The following is a 7965-nucleotide window of genomic DNA, read 5'->3' on the forward strand; positions in this document are numbered from 1 at the left end:
ATGCTAAGTTGTCATTCTGTGCCATGCCAACGTTGCCCTAAAGTGCTCCACTAATTCTCAAAACCCATAAACCAATACCTAACTCGATCTATTATTTAAATTGTTCTCTTCAACTTGCAAAATAAACTATATAATCCGATCCTAATCATCACGAACCCTAAAGACAAGGCTTCAATAAAAAAATTTAAAATGACAAATTTCTTTTAAAAATTATCAGATCTCGTCGCCATATCAGATCTCAACCAAGAAAAATGCAAACAACAAAGGATTTAGAAAATTCAGTCACGTGCATTATACGTACCTTATTCTGAAGTGTTTTTATTTCGATCGAGCAGATGAACACAAAGGGAGCCCAACAGTAGATCCTTCATTTCTCACGGTTGTTGGTCAAACATCATTAGCACTTGATCCCAACATTTCCAGTTTGCAGATCCGTAGTTTGCCAAATTCAATTCGAGTACCGTCTAGAAAATAAGTGGATTCTGTCTGAATACTTGGCCCTTGGTTTCGTAGATTCGAAAAATATCATAAATGAATGTTAGGTTGACTAGGGGCAGGTCCCTTAGTATACATTGTTTCTAGTTGTTGGAACATAAATACAAAACATAAGCAATTGAAAGAGAATGTGGAGCAATTTTTGTATGACATGATAATCATCTTTATATTTAATTTAAAAATATGTAGTTATAGATTAGTTAGATTGAGAAGGTTTGTTTATTAATTAAGAAATATGTTAAATTTTAACAAGAGACGCAAAGCGTCATAGTTCCTGCCTAACGCATAATGGTTGTAGAGGTGTAGATGAGTGAGAATAAGGTTAAATAGTTCTAAATTAACATTGTGAATGCATTAGTTTTTGTCTAGAAATGCACTTATGATCTGATAGGATGGCTCATATTTTGTTGTTAAATTCTTGTCCTAGAAATGCAGTTGTGATCTGAAAGGATGGCTCATATTGTGTTGTTAAGTTCTTGTGTTATATTATTATATGTTTGGGCATTTAAGTCCAATAATAAGAGGCCAAAGTCCCCAACTATGTATTATTCTCATCATGATTATCAAATGGAAGTCACACTATTTTAAACATTGGATAGAGATAAATAGTAGTATAGAACAATAACAACAGAAACATATATGCAGAGGAAAAAATGATAGATAATATGTAGGAAGAAGAGGAAGAGAGATAAAATATTAAGATAAAGCGATACGAACATAAGTTTTGTGTGTGTGTGTGTGTGTGTGTGTGAGAGAGAGAGAGAGAGAGAGAATTAAATATAATTATTTTTCTTAATAAAACAAATAGTCAAAATAAAATCATGGTTATAATGAAAAATTAAAATATGTTATATTTTAATTAATGAAACTAAGAATTAAATTTTTATATTAAAACTCACATTTGTATAAAAAAAAATGAAATGTATTGAAATATAAAAATATTTTATAAGTAAAATTAATTGTTTAATTTTACACAATTAGGGAAGGTTTACTATTTAATGTTTTGTATATCCAATTTTTTCATAAAATTAAGTAATTTTTAATTATGAAATAATATCTATATAATTTAATATGTACATTTGTAAATAATAAATGCATGTAATACATGTTGATGAATATATATAATGTATTAAATAAGAAATAGAATATAACTATTTAATTTTAATACATAATTTATAAAAAGTTAATAATAATTTACATATTTTATAGAATTGAATTATTTCTTTTTTGTGGTTAATTCTTTTAGTATGTTTTTTTGATGTAAAATATAATTATTAATTTAATATTAAAATATATATTTAAGTTTTAAATATATTTAAACTAAATGATAAATTGTTTAAATATAAAATATTAATAATAATAAATGATATAATTTACAAATTGTAACACTTATCAATTATACATATTACAAACACTATTATAAAATATAATTAAAAAATAATATTATTTAATTTATTTTTACAAGGTAAAATAATAGTAATAATTTAACTACTTTTATTAAAAAACAAAGTTTTGAAAAAATTAGAAATTCAAATACAAATATATAACATATTGAAATTATATTGCTATTGAGAATTAATATTGATTAGACATGTTGTGTGAGGAGGAAGATAAAATGATTGAAAAAAAATAAAAAAATCTTATCAACTTAGCACAAGATAAAGTTGTAATTAATGCATTCATTAATGCAAGATAAAGTTAAAAAATATTTGTATTTTGGTTGAAGGAAATTAATTTTCTCCCCCACCAAAAATAGTATGGACCAATAGAATGAATGAAAAATATGATTTATTAAATAATGAAAAATTTAAAAAATATATAAACATTTGAACTTTTATATAATCTTTAAAAAATTTTGATTTAATTGGTCAGTGTTAATGTAATATTAGCATGACATGAATGCATAAGTATTCCTGCCATGGGCAGGAACTAATAAGATGATTGAGATTATTTAAATTAATTAAGAAATATGTTAAATTTTAATAAGATGATTGAGATTATTTAACTTTTACCCAATGTAATGATAGTATCTATTTGGTCTAAAAGTGCTCCAATAAAAAGGTGTTAACTAGATTAGAGCTTTAAACTTAATTTACAAGTAATGGCCAAATTGAATGAAATTAAAGCTATATCTAACTTTCTTGGATACTACCTAGTCAATGGTGAACCTAGATTTGAACTAACATTCTTCGAATGAGCCTACAATACGAAGCCATAAAAAAGAGCTTTCAATGATGAGGTCCAATTTGCACCAACATTCACCCAAGAAAAGCTCAAGCTTGATTACCTCTCGTATCTAAGAAGGAGCTTGTTGATTTAAAGCAATTTTACCATGATAGATAAAAACAAGGACTAATTATGGGCATAGTGGATTAATTTGACACTCGGTATGTATATATGATGTCTTGCTTATGCATAAAATGTTGATAGGCAAGATTAAACAAGATCATGACAAGCATCTTAATATTTATATTACAACTAACTTGATTATTAACCTCATACACGAGTGTTGACATAATAGATAAAGATGTCTTTAAGAGTTGATAGGAGAGTTTGATGTCTTGAAGTACATGTTTGATGATGGTTGAAGCATTTATTATGTTGCCATTGATGTCAACTTAATAGTTTGTGTTGAATTATTTATCAAGAAGAGCTTACCTTACTCTGCAGGTGACAAATCAAGTGTGTGATTGATTCGTATGATGAGTTAGTGTCTATGATTGGTATGGGAGACTCAAAGATGTTCTATTTTATATGTTTGCGATTTCATGCAGTACACATCAATGTTGATTGAGTTATAAATAATTGAAATGAAACATTATTATCAAGTTGGTCAAATTATGACAATCAGTGAATAATTTGGTTGGTTTATCAATGTGTTGTTTTGAGTGATGAATCCAAGATTTAAGAAGGTCATTAAGTTGTTAGATCAATGTCATAGTTATATTTGATTTGGTTTATATGAAGGTATGTTTTGATCGATTGGATGAAGTTGAAGAAGGTTAGTGAAGAATATGTTGAAAATTTAAGTTTGATCTTGAACTAATAACATGTGGTAGATCTTTCAAGTTTGTAAGTTGCTTGATGGTGTGGCAATGACATGAAAGCAAAGAGATTTTATGGATCAATTATATATTGAAGATTGTGATGAAATATATTGGAACTATGTTTGTTCAATAGAATAAGTGAAAAAATAAATGTGTGGTGTCAGATCGATGCACGATGGAAGATGTTGATCATGTTGTAACAACTAATAATGGATTAAGGTTGTGTAACATGTTTTGGTCAAATGTTATTGAATTTCTATGGTTAACATGTTTAGGGTTAGGGTTACCTAATGATGAGAAGTGTATGCATATGGAAGAGAGATATTTTTCAACTATAGATGAAGAGTTCTGATCGACAACGGTTGTGTGATCAATGGTAGATGAATGCTTGCGAAGAGATGAAAATGGTGAAATGAAAAGGATTTTTATAAGTAATTGTGAAGTTTTATTTCTAGATCATTCTACTTGGTTGATCCTAACATGTTGACAAGATAAAAGCCTCTAACAAGGTCACTTTTAACAAGGTGAGCAGGATCTTTAGTAAAAATTGAAGTTAATTCCTTTAATTGAGTGGCTCATTAATTTGAGTTAGAAATCCTCCAACGAGGTTATTCCTAACAAAATAAAGCTCCTAATAGGGATAGAAGTAAATCCCTTAATCGAGTCACTTGTAACAACGTCTATTCTTAACCAAACATTGTTATAAGTTCCTAACAAGGCTAAGCTCTTAACAGAGTGTGATTTAGAAGAGTGCAAGATACTTGTGGGTATCAATTCATGTTGTGATTTTTCCCTCTGACCAAGGGTTTCAATGGTAAAAAATATTTGTATTGTTTTGTTTCTTGTGTGGATGCTTTTATGAGTTTTTTTGTGCTTGAATTTCACAAGTCAACATGAATTGATGCATGAATGAATGAATAATAAGTTTAGTTTTGGTTACTCAACTTGATAAGTGTTGTAATATAGGATAAATAGGATTTTGAGAGGGGGTGAATTGGTATCTTCTAAATCTTTCTTACTCAAACAAATTTAATCCTTCCTTTCTTCACCTATTGTAACACGGTAATAACAAGTTTTCTTCACATTACTTTATTCTTCACATTACTTTGTAAATGAAACTAAAATAACTTATTTAGCATTCGCAATTTAAAACATATAAAATCATGAAACACAACACTTGACACAAGTATTTGCTATTGAAAAACCCTTGATTAGAGGGAAAACTACAATAGGGATGGTACCCACAAATCCATCACAACTGTAGTAAGAGGTTACCTTGTTAGGGCTACAATGTTTACTCATTTCTGATGACTTACCCAATTAGGGGTATACAATAAGATCTGTAAGTTTGTACCTTTTACAAGGATTTTACAACACTCATTAAGTGTGTACTTGATTAAGACATCTACAAATTAGACTACCAAGTTCACCTTTTTCAAGGATTTAAGAAACTAGTATAGTGATTATAAAGTAGCAAAAAATGACCTATATTAGCAACTCACTTTGTTTGATTAGATCCCTCTTCTACTAAATGATTATCACCTTCATGTGATAGATCTACAATTCCTCTTTGTGCTGTCACTAACTCCAATTTCTAACCTATGTTTTGTATTGTCGCTTCAAATCCTTCCTCGGCAACATTTACTTCTCCATTAAAATATCCTCAACCATAACATCAACAACAACTTCAAATTGTCCTTAACTGCCTCTTTTATAGTATATTTTTGTCATTTTGTAGCTTTACCTGATTACTTGGGGTTTTAGAATCTTCTAGAATATACCTTTGATCATGATCAATGTTCCAGGAGTCATCCATTCCTTCCTTTTGTTTCAACTTTATTTTCATTGGTGTATAATGCCTCAAAATCATCAACAATCACTTGATATTCTTCAATAAAATCTTAACAAATCATTACCTCAATTATTGTAAATCATTTTCCTTGCTTGGTGTAGTCATTTTACATTAGATTATGTGCAAATTCAAACTTTTATGTCATTCATGTATCACTCAATAGATATAATGTTCATACATGCTGACACTCTGTGTAGACTTTGCTCGGTGACTATTGACTTTCTCAATATAACTTTTAGCTTGACTCAGGTAAAAATTATGCTTAATGGATACAGTATCACTCAATTTCCACTAGAGCTTAGGTACAACTATAGCATTTTGTCATCTCATCCTTTATAGACTGGGTACTGTAATGACTCGGTTACCATGCACATGCTGACACTAATAGTGAATGTAACTATGTGTAGGGGTAACATTCTCCCCCTTTGACATTAATGTCAAAAATAATATGTGCATAGATTACATTGATTTTGATAAAAAAACTCTTAATCATAAGCTCCCCCTATACATATGCTTGCCCTCGGTATAGCTGTAAAGTGTTTCCAAATATTTTTCGAAATTGATTTTGTTTGCATTACATCAACTCCTTATATCTCTCCGAATACATACATAATACAAACAAACATATACAGATACAAGAATATATCACATTATTCTCTTTTACATTTTATCCCCCCTTTTTTGACACTTATGTCAAAATAACATAATACATGAAAGCTTACTAGGGGTGTAATCCATAATGATCAAGAAAATATTTATGGTGCAACTTTAGGATTTCCATTATGTTATCCCAAAAAAAAATTCATGAATAGTCCCTTTTCTATTTATTAAATATTAAAGATACATATTCACAAAAAAAGAGGTCGGGGGATACATGATCACCCTCAAGTTCACATGGCACGTGGTCAGACAATTCAATTATTCACCAAAAAACATAAGCCCTCAGGCTGAATATGAAGCAACAAAGCAAAAAGCAAGAACAAAGCCCTCAAGTTGCAAGAGCAATGCCAGGTGAGGGAGGATCTTTGTCATCATAGCCCCAGAAATCATTGGGGTTAGTGGGTGGCTCAAGGGGAGTCCATCCATCAGCAAAGGCAGCAGCAACATCTTCTCTTGCCTTTTCTCCCTCTGGCCTAGGAGGAGAGATAGCCAAATCCAGTTGGGGGAAAGCCCATTTAGGGTCCATGTAGATAGAGGGCCATCCAACATCAAGGGCAACAAGAGGAGCCACCAGAGACTATCCCAATCCTGACCTCAGTAGAGGCAAGGCCAAGTAATGACAACCACCAAATCTGCCACCAAGAGAGCGATGAGAAGGTTGCAATCTGGGAGTATGTGAGCGGTGAGTTGAGCTGTTATAGCCTCTTTGGTGATTGTGAGGAGGAGTATGATCATCGGATAAAGTGTCTGATGGAACCTTGACGATCATGTAAGGGGCGTTACCCTAGTGAGCTAAAAGCTCCTGTAGATGGGGAACCTCTAGTGCTACCTTGTTAGTTTGTACTTGAATATACATCATGACATTATTACAAATACACACTTTAGCATGCATGGCAATATTTATATCAAGAAAGTTGTAAGAGAATAAAACTTCATTGTGCTCTTTCTAGGTAGTAAACAAAAACTTCATTATGAAAGCATGCCAAATCTAGGAATACTTAAAAGGGAGTCTAGTCAAATCTCCTAGAACAACCATATGCCAGGAAAAGGCCTTTGGGTGTAAGGGTTTGAAGAAATCATGAATCCAGATCCAGTAATTATGTTCCCTCCTACAGAAGCAAAAAATATGCAGGAAACTTTCTAGTTGCCCATAAAAGGACATTTGGGGTCCAGGACACCCAAATTCCAAAGCCAAATGCCCAAAGGTAGACCCTAGAAGAGATTACACCAAAAAAGGTGAGCTATCTTGGGCTACATGATAGCTTTCCAACCTGTGGAAAATCTAAGACTCCAAGGCTTGGAAGAGGATTGTAAATGCCAACATTGGTTGAGTCTCATGGAACTAGTCACCGATAACCCAACTTGGGTTTGTAACTAGTCAAAGGAGTGGTAGGATACCACTTCATGTCCTTCCACCATGGGCAAGATGAATGGATACCAAACTTGTGTAACATATGGGGAGGCACCATGGAAACTAGAAGATCAACTATCTGGCAATCTAGACAGTTGAGCTGGAATTGCACCTGCAGGTCCTCCCATGAACAAAGATTCATAATGACTCTAGAAAAAAGATGTTTGGGTGTCTTGATTCCCCTTCTGAATAAGTGCAGAGTGCTAGCCCCTTAAATCTTGCCAAGGGGCACTCCTTGGACAACAAACAAAGGAGACCGCCACAAGTTTTGATGGTTCGTGGAGAGCCCATCTTTGAACCCATTTCCAGCCCAGCGAAGCCAATATTTAATGTCTTTCCAAATTATTTTAGAAAAAAAAGTGCCCTAAATGTGAACTAGTGGCCAACCTGGAAGGGGATTGGCTTTGAAAACCTTATTATGACCACTGACCCCTAGAGTCCTTGGAAGACAACACAAATCCCAAGCTACTCTGTATCAGAGGCCCAGAGGAAGTCCCTCG

The 7965-nt window shown here is 32.1% G+C and overlaps 1 protein-coding gene across 1 annotated transcript in view; it reads right to left on the reverse strand.

Moving 5' to 3' along the window:
• LOC149575734 (muniscin carboxy-terminal mu-like domain protein) overlaps positions 1-607 on the reverse strand; it is a 40746-nt gene extending 40139 nt beyond the window's left edge. The window contains exon 1 of the mRNA XM_089815528.1: positions 302-607. The gene's annotated coding sequence lies outside the window, so the exon portion shown is untranslated. The remainder of the gene's footprint in view (positions 1-301) is intronic.
• Positions 608-7965: the final 7358 nt, after the last annotated feature.

The sequence above is a fragment of the Cupressus sempervirens genome, chromosome 2, assembly GCF_028749045.1.
Source record: "Cupressus sempervirens isolate cs-2001-9-10 chromosome 2, ASM2874904v1, whole genome shotgun sequence".
Lineage (NCBI taxonomy): Eukaryota > Viridiplantae > Streptophyta > Pinopsida > Cupressales > Cupressaceae > Cupressus > Cupressus sempervirens.